Here is a 14,530-nt window from a genome sequence, read left to right on the forward strand (position 1 = left end):
GTTCCACTAATCTTTGGCATTGTTGCTTAGACCATATCAACAAATTAACATTCAAAAGCTCTATTTTGATGGACTTTTGAAAGTTCATTGATTTCTAGATCAATTTAAGACGACTAGTCTTACTTGTTGAAAGTAACAAAAGATATGAACTATTGTTAGAACGCCTAGACAATAGAGTTCAAAGCTAAAGAAAGGTTTTATGACTTTATTATTTCACACAGATTTGAGTGAATATAGGTTTATTTACTCAATGTGATATAAGTTTGAATCTGTTTGGCTAGTTCAAAGATTCAGAAGTATAAATCCCACTTGGTAAGAAATCATAAAGATCTAGGTTAGATCATGTTGATGATTACTTAAATCAAGAATGATCATCAATGATTGTGTAGTAAAATTCACAATCTAGCTCCATAAGATATGGCATATCTAAGTTGGAATGATCGAAGTCGATTAGTACTTGATTCGATCAATGATGGATCATAAAGACTTTTCCTTTAATTTCTAAAAATGCTCAACTACCACCAAACTAAACTAAATTCGTCAAAGCTATAGAAAAGAAATTTCAGAATATCTTTTCGATAATATATATCTAGAGAGTTGCTAAACTCAGTGGGAGCTTAGTGTTTGTTATTCAACAAACTAAGGCCCAAGTATAGATATATGTTTCATTGTGATTTATTCAAATGAGACACAAGGGTATTGTTTCTACCACGAATTTTTGAGAACATAATGTTTGTTTGCTCGAAATGATGTCCTTTTGGAGATTCGTTTCCAAAATGACAAGTGGGAGAAAATAGACCTCGAAAGTCTTCGAGGCGAACAACAAACATAAACGGATATTCCGGAGGCTTTTCGAAGTTCTTTAGTTTTTCGAACACGTATTCTTTAAGGACTTTAGAAGTGGCTTTAAAGAATAGACATCTCTTAGAAGACTTTACAAGTGCTTCAAGGAGAACAGAATATTCAAAGGACTTTTAAGTGGCTATTGACATTCTGTTGTTTGATGTTCTATACCCTTGTAGGCATAGAGTTCAAGTCACTGAAACTATGAGATTCTTCTATTAGATAGTGAAGAAACATGGAGTTCAGGTCACTGAAACTATGCAATTCTTCTATTAGATAGTGAAGAAACCTACAACTTACAGTCAAACTATTATCATGTAGATTAATGAGTTTGTGACTTGTAAGAAAGCTATGACGAAACCCAGATTCCCTAAAATGGTTAGAGGCCATATATAGACTCAAATGTTTTAAATGGTTAGAGGCCATAAAACATACTCAATGTTTTGATGACAAAATTGAAATTTTGTTGATTTGCAAGAATAGTTTCACACCTATTGGTTGCAAAGTTTGTTTTAAGGATAAAAACCATCAAACATGAAATTGTGTTCACACAAAAAGCTAGATTAGTTGCTAAAGGTTACAAGCAAATTCACGATGTGGATTGTGTTGAAACCTCATGCAAAATCGTAATGCTTAAGTCTATAATTCAAGCAATGATTGCATATTGGTACATATGGCAATTGGATGACAAAACATCTTCCTCAGTCAAATGTTGGAAGAAACTATGTACATGCTATGTCATAGGATTTGTGGATCCAAATAAATGCTTGAAAAGAAAAGCTAGTTTATAAAATCTAAGTACAGATTTAAGCAAGCAATTGGGAATTAGAAATGTATTTTAGTGAAGCTAATAAGTATTTTAGTTTCATAAAATGTACATGATTCTTATAGATATATAAGAAGTTTAGTGGGAGTACATAAAACTTAATTGGTCCTATGTGTATCACACACATATCTCTCTATTGTGAAATAACATTCAAATGCTAAATACTTAGATTTGAGATTATTCATCAATGATGGACCAAGGCGAAACTTAGTACATACTGGGTACTAAGATCTATTTACAAAGATCTTATAATATTGTTTTGGATTAAGTAATGGCATTTACTAAATCAAACACGAAATACTCCATTGGAGATATTCGACCCATGTGAATAAATCTAAGTAAAAGAATGTTTGAACTATGTATAAGCATTTACTAAGTTAAAACATCAAAGGATCTAAGTGAGATTCTTAACCTATATTATATGTCAAAGAATTTAGCTGGATTCAGTATCTACTGAAATTGAATGAGCTAAAGTTACATGAATAGAATTCAATTGGGAATTATTCTGCAAAAGAATTTATCATGTATGATATAATATGAGGATCGCCAAAAATCTATCGTATGACTTTAGGCATGACGAACATATACCAATCTCTATTGATCTAAGTGAAGATCAATTAGATTGAGATCAAGAACACTTATGGTACTTGAAAAGGTACATAGGAATAGTTCTTGATTCAAGGAAATAAAGATATACTAAATATTGATGCTACACGCATAAACACTGGCAAAGGATCAAGAAAAGACCCTTTGGAGTTAACCATTGACAAGGACGAGCTATAGAGCATCGTGTTTTGAAATGGCAACATGGATTGGAGACCATGAGTTGTTGCGTGGGAAATTAAATATTAATTTCTATGTTCTAAGATACAACTGGAAAGTCTTCCACATATCTGTGAACTGCTTGGATAAGTAAATCCAAACAAAGCATCACTAGCAACCTAAACAGTTGAAGTAAAAGTACTTATTGCCTAAGAAGCAATAAAACAGGGTTGTTTGTTTATGTTAAAGAGTTCTTCACTGAACTTGGGTAGATCATATGTCTTCTGACTTGATGGTTCTTCATTGCAAGATGCGTAGAACTACTCTTGTAGCTAGAAGGAATAGATCACAAAATAAACACACTCAAAAGATCTTATCATCATATCTCGAAGAACATTCGATGAAAAGGATATTAAGATTGGCAAAGCATGATAACTAAACCTATGCAACAAGTGAGAAGCAACACTCACATTGTAGCACTGGAAATCAAGCATAACTTTGAATTCCATGAAATGTTTTAAAGATGGGTTAGAGGCCCATGGTTGTAAAACGTTGGGGTTGAACATTTATCATATATGAAATGTATTTTCATATTCCATTTAATCTTGGTTTAGTATTAAATGATGAGTCCCTTCAATTTGACGATATATTCAAGATAGACTGTCAGGACCAGTCCTGTGACTAAGAAATGTCTATCAAGTGAACTTGAATGTCAAAGGTTGAAAATGGTCCCTAGTCGGAGTTTTCTATAAAATTGGACGCATAGAAAACGTTAGACGATTAGAATGCAAGATGCTGTTTCTTGAACTATGTGGACATGGCAATGTCATAATCATTTGCATAGATACTTACTTTGGGAAGACTAGTATCGGACAAGACCTATGAAACTTTACTGTAAGAGATGAAAATCTGTCAAAAGTAAATTTCATTAAAATTATTAGACACTAAATCCTCAATACCTGAGTGATTTGAGATTACTTGTTTGAGAACTGGTTGCTTTGACGTTGACCAACCGTCTCACCGTAAAAGGAGGCTATAAAGGCAACGCTCAGGTAATCACCTATCAAACGAAGTCTAATCTCAAGATCGCAAGATTGGGATTGTCCTCCCATAAATCGGGATGAGATGCTTAAAAGTTGTACAAGGCCGCTCGGAGAGCTAGAAACTGTGAAATGCATGGCCGTGCTCGGATGAATCATAGGCTATGATTATCTGTTTATTTGATCAGTTGAACTCTGAAACCGAGGAACACCTCTGGACATAATAAGGATGACAACTCTTACCTTATGTTCAAGAGCAAGCATCGAGCGACAAAGGAATTAGGAAATGCACACTTGTCCCTAAGGACAAGTGGGAGACTGAAGGAAATAATGCCCTTGGTCCAAGTATGCATTCTATGTTAAGTCTAATAAATGCGGTTCAGTATTAATTAAACAAGTTAATAATTCAGTGAGATCAAGTGAGCTGAATGCCTAGCTAGAGGCCGCTTCAGTTCAAGTGGAATTAATGATATTAATCCACAGCTTACTCTTGACTGAACCCGTAGGGTCACACAAATAGTACGTAAACGGATCAAGTATTTAATGGCATTAAATACTCCATCTATGGATATTCGGAATCGACGGATCTTGGTTTCAGTGGGAACTGAGATCGTCACAGGCAAGAAATGAATACTCCGGAAACGATGATATTACCGGAAACGGAAATATGGATCGTATCGGAAATATAAATATTATCCAAGTCGTAGATGTTGCCGGAAACGGAAACATGGTACGTATCGGAAAATATTATCGGAAAGGGAAATATTGCGGGAATCGGAAATATTGCCGGAAACGGAAATATTGTCAGAATCGGAAATATTATCGGAATCGGAAAATAATTCCGGAAACGGAAATATTAAATATTTGTTCGAAACGGAAATTAATTCCGGAATCGGAAATATTAAATATTGTTCGTATCGGAAATGAATTCCGGAATCGAGAATTTAATCGGAAGCGTATCGTACGAATTAGCATCGGACGAGGCCTGCCAGACGAAGGCCCAGCACGAAGCCGGGCCATCGCCCAGCAAGCCAAGCGCAACAACCACACGCCAAGCATGCGACCAGGCCCAGCGCAAAAGCCAGGCCCAGCCGAAGCTTGGGCGCGCGCGGGGGGCTGCGACGAGTGGGCTGGCGCTGTGCGTGGGCCGCAAGGCCTGCGTGCGGTGCTAGCGTATTACTCGAAGTGTGTTACTCGAAACCTAAGGCTACCGGGATTCGTCATATGATTAAATCTAATCCTAAAAGATTTAGTTTATTTAATTAGAGTCCTAGTAGGATTATAATTAAATAAATTAGTATCCTAATAGGATTCCAAATCCTTTTCCATAACTCTATAAATAGGTGCCTAGGGTCACATATTTACAAAGAGTTTTCAAGTATTCAAAGTGAGTTTTTGAGAGAAAATTTCAGTCACACATTTGCCTAAAAGTGCCGAAAATAATAGTACCTTAAGGGCGATTCTAGTTGGTCAATCTTAAGGCGGATCCGAACGTGCTGTGGACTATCTACGGAGGGACGACACTTGTAGTCCTAAAGACTTGTTCTTGTTCGGTTCGGGCGCAGCTAGGGAAGGCACGCAACAAAGAGTATGCATCTAAACTATGCTAAATGATTATGTGTAAATAATATGTTTTCCTGGCTTTATGGTTTTTCCGCATGATTTATGAATTGTCATATGTATCATAACCTAACAGGACGTGCATCAGATGGACGTCCACAATGCGTTCTTGCACGGTGACTTGGAGGAAGAGATCTATATGAAGATTCCTCCTGGATTCCAGAAGAATCACTTTGACAAAGTGTGTCGAATGAGGAAGTCGTTGTATGGGTTGAAACAAGCACCTAGATGTTGGTTCCAGAAGTTGTCGACGGCATTGACGCACTATGGATTTCGACAGTCGCTGTCCGATTATTCGCTCTTTACTCTGTCTAAAGGTACGTTGCAGCTGAGTGTGCTCATTTATGTGGACGACATGATTATCGCAGGCAATAACAAGTTTGCGCTTAAGAGTTTTAAGGCATACTTGAAGGAGTGTTTTAAAATGAAAGACCTCGGAGCTCTGAAGTACTTCCTTGGGTTAGAGGTGGCACGAAGTAGTCAAGGGTTCTATGTATGTCAGAGAAAATATGCCCTCGACATCATCTCAGAGGCCGGATTGTTGGGAGCAAAGCCTGTGGACTTTCCCATGGAACAGAATCATAGGTTGGCATTGGCAGACGGGCCAGACCTGTCGAACGGTGAGCAATATAGGCGTCTGATCGGACGTCTGGTTTATTTGGCTGTCACGCGACCAGACGTTGCCTACTCTGTACATGTCATATCTCAATTTATGCAAGCACCAAAGGAGGCACATTGGGAAGCAGCTTTGCGAGTAGTGAGATACTTGAAGAAGTGTCCGGGTCAAGGTATACTACTTCGGTCGGACAGTGCGTTGCAGTTGGAGGGGTGGTGCGACTCGGATTGGGCAGGGTGTCCAATGACGCGTCGGTCGGTGACTGGATGGTTTGTGTCACTTGGTATGTCGCCAGTTTCTTGGAAGACCAAGAAACAACATACTGCTTCTCGGTCGTCTGCTGAGGCAGAATATCGATCGATGGCAGCTCTGACGTGTGAGTTGAAGTGGTTGAAACAACTACTACGCGACTTGGGGGTGACACACGACCAAGGCATGAGGATGTATTGCGATAGTCAGTCTGCGTTGCATATTGCACAGAATCCGGTGTTCCATGAAAGGACAAAACACATCGAGTCAGATTGTCATTTCATTCGAGATGCAATCAAGTAAGGGATCATCAGTCCGTCGTACGTGTCGTCGAAGGTTCAGTTAGCAGATATCTTCACCAAAGAGTTGGGGAAGGCGCAATTTGAGTTTTTTTTGAACAAGATGGGCATTCGAGATCTACATGCTCCACCTTGAGGGGGGATGTTAAGATATGTTAAGATATTAGATATTATTCTGTGAATATTCTGTAGAGTCCTAACTATGGTATGTTACCTAATGTGTACCTAGGGTTTAGGTAACTGAGTTGTACTATATATAAGTGTGTGATTAATGAGAATGATACGGGATTACACAATATTTGACAAGACGGGTTGAGGACTTGAGGTTGTAGAATTTTGGTTTCAGGTTTCGGTTAGTACCTTTTTGGCGATTTAAGGTCACTTGCATCGGTATGTGATGGTTTTGGTGATTTGTTGTAATGATTTGAGCTTTTAGTGGTGGCTACGGTGTTTGTAGTTTATTGAAATTCGGTGTTGGTGGTCAAAGGTAGAACATCATAACGGACCATTTTACAATGAACAATGCTTGGATTGTTTTTGGGTTGTTATTTCACGCGTTATAAATACACAAAAACGCCTTATTTTACACATCTCTTTCCCGTCTTACCCTTACTCATTTACCATACCTTTTTAACATTTTTTTCGTTATTTCACGCCCTATAAATACACAAAAATGCCTTATTTTACACATCTCTTTCCCGTCTTACCCTTACTCATTTACCATACCTTTTTTACATTTTTTTTCTTACCTTTTCTATATCTTTTTACCATATCTCTCACCCTTCCATACAACCCACCACTACTTCATCCATAACCACCGGAGCACCACCATAGCCCATGGTGTCCCTCCCACAGAGCATCAAGGTCAGAAAAGATATAATATAATCAAAGAAGTGGCGTGGTCTCGTCCACCTCCAGGTTTCTTGAAACTGAATTTCGATGGTGCTAAAAGAGGCTCTACTTCCACAAGTTTGGGTTATGTGATTCGAGATGAGAAAGGTGATCTCATTCTTGCGGGAGCAAAGGCGTTGCATTCAGAGGGCTCTATCCTTTTTGCAGAAGCTTGTGCACACAGAGAAGGCATCAAAAGTGCAATGGCGTTGGACTGCAAAAAAAATTGACCATTGAGGGAGATAATTTGGTGGTGATCAATTACATGAATCGTGTGTGGCAGGTCCCGTGGGAAATTAATGGCCTCATTGAAGACTCTTTGGCGTACTTATCCAACACCAATAATTTTGTGATCAACCATTGCTATCGGGAGGCTAATCAAGCTGCTGATTTTATGGCGGCAAAAGGAAGCTCTTGTATTTCTATGTCGCTTTGGTTTTCGTCTTTTGATCCTTCCCTTTCCCTTATCATCCGCAAGGATGCTTTAGGTTATCCTTTTCAAAGGGGCTAACCTGGTTTTTCTTTCCTTATAAAAAAAATTAAAAAAAATAGCCCATGGTGTCCCACCTATAGTCCGACGAAGTTATGTGCATTCACAAATGTTTTCGGCCTCTCTCATCCGGTGAAGTCTTCTTCACGCATCTACAACCCCATTACAGTGAGTTATCCCCTTTCTCTCTCTTGGGCATGCTTGAATCTTCATAATTTTAGTTTAAATTTCTTAAATCTTGTTCAATTCATCATCAACAATCTCTGTCATGTATAGGAGAATAACCACAATGCCAACCCCTTTTACTCCAAAAACACCTACTCGTCAGATATAAGTAGTGACTCAGATGGATGAAGACGAGAGTCGTATAGCAGCAATGTCGCACGAGGTAATGTTCAGTTTGTGAATTGTACGTTCCCGAAAAATAGCGGGAGACTACATCTAAATGAGTGTAGCCCATGGGGTAGACTGAATTTATCTTAGTTCAGCCCATGAGCTAGACTGAATATGCCTTAGTGCATACCATGGTAAGACTCACCTATAATGAGTGGAGCCCATGGGGTAAATCTAATTACAACTCAGGGCGTACCAGGGGCAAACTTAGTATAATCTAGTCTATTCCATGGATCTCACTCATTTTGTGCAGGTCTGTACTCTGTACCATGGATGCCACATATTTGTTCCACTTTGTAACATAATACATATGGTTTCTTTTATTTTTAATAATATTTCTAATCAAGAATAAAATTGGTTCTTATTTTAAAACTAATGAAAGTTTAATTACTCAAAACACGACTTTCAAATGGGCAAAAGACATTGCAATTCGACATGGTTTTGAAATTATTACAACATCCCATAAGAAAAATAGTATAGGCCCTTACGCCTTTACTTTAAATGTAAACGTGGTGGCCGATATAATAGTGCTTGCAAGGATTTGGAAATAGCCATTCGGAAAAATACGACCACAAGCACCCCACCTAACCTCGACAAAGGACGACGCATAATCTCGTGTTTCCTCATGAGGTGGGGAGCTAGAGTTCACGTCGGAGTCTCCATAATCAACTAGTGGATCCGTCCGAACATCTATAGGAGAAATAGCTTCATTAATGGTGTCTTTCCATCGTGGGTGCGGGAACCAAGGTCCCTCGGGATCCACACAATATGGACTCTCACCCTCTACGGGTCACTCGCTCTCTATAGTCGCCTGTGAACGCTTCCTTCTCTCGAAGGGTAACAAACCTCGTCTATAAGGATGTCAGGGTCCAAAGTCCTCCATAGTGACATCCTTCTAAGATGCAACATTCTTAGCAGAAATTTTCTCCCTTCGTATTACATTTTTCCCTTTTCCATATTTTTTACTCTAAGCGGTCATCTATTTTTGTCAAAAAAAAAGCAGTTGTTAGCTCCGTGATAAAAAAAAATACCAACCGATTGAACATAAAAGGAACGACATTGCATATATTCATAGAGTGTTACATTTCTTAACTCCCATTATCAGTCCCCAAAAAATGACTAATATCTGTCTTGAAAATGCAAGAGTTAGAAGATTTATTTAGAGAAAAAAGCTGATAAATAAATCGATACAGAGTAATTAGTACTACAAAATATTATGTGATTCTAGAAAAAAGTTGTGTATATTTAGTATTGGTATCAATTCCCAAATGGAATTTAAATCAACTTTTATTGTTCTAAAGCACGGCGTATAAATTAGATGAGTACATCTCAAGTAAACTAAAATCAAATTGACAAGGATCAAAATCAAGATAGCATTTAAGACGAAGGGGTATGGGAAGGGAAAGCGTATGTGTCTTATGTGAGCATGATATGGAGAGCACCTCCCACTTGTTTAGAGACTGCACAGTGGCTACTCATGTGTGGCGCGCCTCCTCTCTGGGAGTTTCTACCACGTCCAATACACACTTGAATTTCAGGGATTGGATCAAGAATTTTCTGAATTTTCTTTGGAAAGAGGATGGGAGAACGAGTATAAGAGTGACCAACTTTGTTGCTATTCTTTGGTCTATTTGGCTGCACGGGAATAGTGTCATTTTTAGACACTCAAATCAGGATCCAGAGCTAATACTTCGGATGGCTCATAATTTTGGGAAATAGTGGATGGATACATCTCATATAAGATGTAGAATGTGGACAACCAAAGTTAGAGGCTCGTTGAAGGATGATGGTGGAGAAGGAGAGCAGGTTGTGCTCATGGGCGGCGCTTGGGCGATGCGAGCAGCGCGACCGCGCAGGGCCCCCCAAATTAGTAAATAATATTATTGAGTTGCTTAATGTACAATGAGTCATTAGTGGCGCAGTGGTAAAGAGAGAATACAAGCATGCGATGTTACCCAGGTTCGACTCCTCCTGGTGCTTCCCTTTTTCCCGAAAAGATGCCGCTCTATATTTTCTCTCTCTTACAATACAGCTGTACTCCAAAGTCTTCAATAGTACTAACCTCTTATTATTTCATCTCTTTTTCGAAGAATCTTTTAGGTGCTTCCTATTAAAACTGAATTTCTAGCTTTCAATTTCTGAAGTTTTTAAAATATGATCGATTAATATTCCGTATTTACTATACCCGCAGTCCCTCACTAATTTTTTAAATTTTTACGTTTAGTATCATGAATATGGTTTAACAACACCGAAAAATAAATTTAACTTCTTAAAATAATAATCAATTGTCACCAATTTTAACACGATATTAGGGGCGTAATTGTCCATTATGTTACAATATAAAAGAAAATATTTAAAACGTAAAGATTTTCTATATTTATGTGTCGTAACATTAATTTGTTTGTTAATCCTTTCAAAAAAAACTTGTGTTTGTTAATGATGGGTAATTTTCTTAATAATTTTTTTGTTTTGAAATACTTTTCCAAAAACTAAAAAGAGTACAATATTATGAAATTAGGGAGAAAGTGAGAGAGGAAGAGAGGAACGGGGGGTAGATGCACTGTGCAGTTGTATTTTTTTTCTTCATATTTTCTCATTTCGTGCTGACGTATGATTGCCCCAATCAAGAGATTTACAATACTTAAATCAATCACAAAACACTTGTAAACTTCTTGGTGATCTACAAGTCACTTACTATCATTTTTGGTGAACTTCAGGTCACTTACTATCATGGTGAACTTCAAGTCACCTATCATATCATTATACAAGTTTTTTAAAGTCATTAATATCTCTTGTATTTATTTTCTCAATCGATTCAATATAACTTTTCGATTGAAATACAACTCAACCTCATCATTATGTCCTGCCTTTGTATATATACAACATATGAGGGAATGTCAGCACATAAACTTTTATTTGACAAGAACTTTCAAATTCTCATGACGGGTGTTCTTAAACCCAGATGGCCTAAATTATCACATCATACATATATAATATCATATAAAATATTTCATTGGATAACTGCTGGTTATCTTTCCAAAGTGATCATTGTAATTATAAAATACTATAATTTGAACATATTTTGATGTGATCTAACGACACAAACTGGTGTCCCATTTGTAATGGCAAGACAATCCATCACACTTATGGAAAGATAGCTTGTACTCTTCTGGAGTATGCATTGTAATTATGGTACATATCAATTTCAATAAACATATTTATCTTTTTTCATCTACAGGATGATATCAATATCATAAACTCATACTCGTGTTCATAATTTATGAACAAAAACTTGTACCACATTTAGCATCCATGTATCATTTTAATCCATATATCACTATTTTGTAAAATTAAAAGCTATCTCCCCCTGATTTATGTATATACTCCATCTTAACTATTGTAAGAGAAATCGTTATACCCACTAAATACATCTATTCGTGATCGATTCTCATTGATGTAGGAAGGACATCCTTAGACTTTAATTTATAACATAATGTCTAGTTATTTCCTCTATGAAAGGTGATCAAGCAATCAACCATGTTCAAATGGTTGTCCAAAATTAATTTCTCTAATTTCATATTACAATGGGCAAATAGTTGTCCAAAACAACAACCAATATATCTACGCATGTAACGTAAACACTTGCATTTATGTCATATACGAAATAAATCCGTATCAATATAAGCATATACGCTATTTATTTAGAGGTTCTGACAATATATTGACAGTTATGAAACAAAGTACGAACATCCTTCTTGATATTGCCAAAACAAAATCAGTTACAAAACAAAAGGAGACATCATATAGGAAAGCATAAATATAAAATTAATTGCGATATCAATGTAAAAAGGAGACATCATATTGCACAAATCAAGGTGAAATTGAATTACAAAAAGGAAAATTTGCCAAATACAACCTAATAAAGTTATCTATTTGCCAATTACAACCTCAAATTTTTATTTTTGCCAATTACAAACTCAAACTTTTACATTCATTTTAAATTACAACCCAAAATTATTTTCCGACAAAAATCACAGGAAGATGATGTCATTATGTTATTTAAAAAATTAGTTACATATTTTCTTTAAAAAATTAAATCGATAAATAAGAACTAAAACAAAAAAAAAAAAAAAATCCGAAAATAAATTCTTTTTTGTACTTCATAATTTTTTTTAATAACGTTATGACATCATTTTCCGGTGATTTTTGCCGGAAAATGGTTTCGGGTTGTAATTTAAAATAGATGTACAAATTTAAGGTTGTAATTGACAAAATTAGAAATTTGAGGTTGTAATTGACAAATAGAAAACTTTATTAGGTTGTATTTGATAAATTTGCTACAAAAACAATGGAACATTAATTAAGGCACTGCCAATAAATCAAATAACACTAGCAACAAATTATGGCAGTTAATTAAAAAGAAACCGTAAACAGTGCAAAAGGTATCAAACTACCGAATTATCGATTGCGGCCATATCCAAAGAATAGAAAAAAAAATCCTATATAATAATTATGTTATCAAGTCAAATAACATGTATGGAATATCATGTATTTACCAATTAACTGATCTAGAATATGATAATGCAAACATCTGAGTCAACAAATATCAATTAAATCCCGGACCGAGGATACTTTAACACGTATAATATCATGCATGCTTGAGAAAATCTGTTAATGCACTTACATCGATAATGATACGGAGTAGATGATTCTCTTTGTTATTTTTTCGTTTGTTCTTTCCTTTAATTTTTATCAACGGTTAGCAATGGTGCTGATAACGTATTATGAAATTAGGGAGAAAGTGAGAGAGGAAGAGAGGAACGGGGGTAGATGTACTGTGAAGTTGTATTTTTTTTCTTCATATTTTCTCATTTCGTGCTGACGTATGATTGCCCCAATCAAGAGATTTACAATACTTAAATCAATCACAAAACACTTGTAAACTTGTTGGTGATCTACAAGTCACTTACTATCATTTTTAGTGAACTTCAGGTCACTTACTATCATGGTGAACTTCAAGTCACCTATCATATCATTATACAAGTTTTTTAAAGTCATTAATATCTCTTGTATTTATTTTCTCAATCGATTCAATATAACTTTTCGATTGAAATACAACTCAACCTCATCATTATGTCCTGCCTTTGTATATATACAACATATGAGGGAATGTCAGCACATAAACTTAGTGACTTGAAGATCACCAAGAAGTTTACAAGTATTTTGTGATTGATTTAAGTATCATAAATCTCTTGATTGGGGCAATCATATGTCAGCACGAAATGAGAAAATATGAAAAGAATACAACTGCATAGTGCATATACTCCCCATGATTAATATTAATCTCCAGAAGAGAACGAAAGTATGAAACATTTATTAAAATATACGTTGAAAAGTGCATTATTAGTTGGTGAAAGTTTTTATGCCCCATAATATATTGAAAATATTTTCCCAACTTAGGGGGAGACGAGCTAGAATAAGTTGGCAAAATTAAAAGATAATATATTGATCCCCATATGAGTAAGTGTTAAATTGTTACATGTTCAGATGCATAAATGTGTATAATGGTCATAGTGCTCGATGTTACTATAATGATCTTGCCAATATTTATTTAAATCTCTGCACTTGAAGTGTAGATTATATATACGGTTCCAACACAGTGATGAGATATAAATTTATTTATATGAAAAGGCAAGATAATGCAGTTGATAATATTTTTGAAAAGAAAGAAAACACTATTATATAGTGTATGAAATACCCTTGAAGTGGTATAGATATCTGAACTATAATAGATGGCCCATGCGAAGAGATGAATGGTACCTATTGAGTAAGAATTCAGATATCATTGATGAATAGCATGCAAAGTATATGTTGAAGAATTTTGATGATACCGGTAGATAATGGAACCGAAATATTATGCATATGCGAGAAATAATGGATTGAATAGGGGATCGTAAATCTATGTCTATTTCGATGTAGACTTCATTATAATGATCAAATGAGCTCATGGACCCGAAGTCCAACAAGTTATGGTTATGAAATATCCACATTGTACAATGTTTTGCATTTTGAGTCTTACATTCACATATACATGTGTAGTTAATAGGCAAATGCATCATTCATCATACGTTTAGTTTGTTTTATGTTTATCATGATATGATTTTCATTATACAGTTATATATGTTTCAAAACTATTATGATGTCGTGTATGAATATGCATCCAAAGAATGGTAAGACGGATTTGCAACTTTATGAATATTATAAGAGGAGTTTCTTACTCCAATGAGCGAATAGTTGCGAAGTATATATATATATATATATATATATAATGTTGATTTAACATGTTATGAATCATGCAAATAAGAAAAGTTCCTGAAGAACTTTTACATGATGTTCTTAACATCTAGCCCTTTAAGTTTTTCATATCAATATCACAACATTGATGAGATATTATCAAACTCTTAAAGAGTTTTTCCGATCAAACTGTCGTCTCAACCAATA

Source organism: Spinacia oleracea, chromosome 4 (assembly GCF_020520425.1).
Source record: "Spinacia oleracea cultivar Varoflay chromosome 4, BTI_SOV_V1, whole genome shotgun sequence".
Classification (NCBI taxonomy): Eukaryota; Viridiplantae; Streptophyta; class Magnoliopsida; order Caryophyllales; family Amaranthaceae; genus Spinacia; species Spinacia oleracea.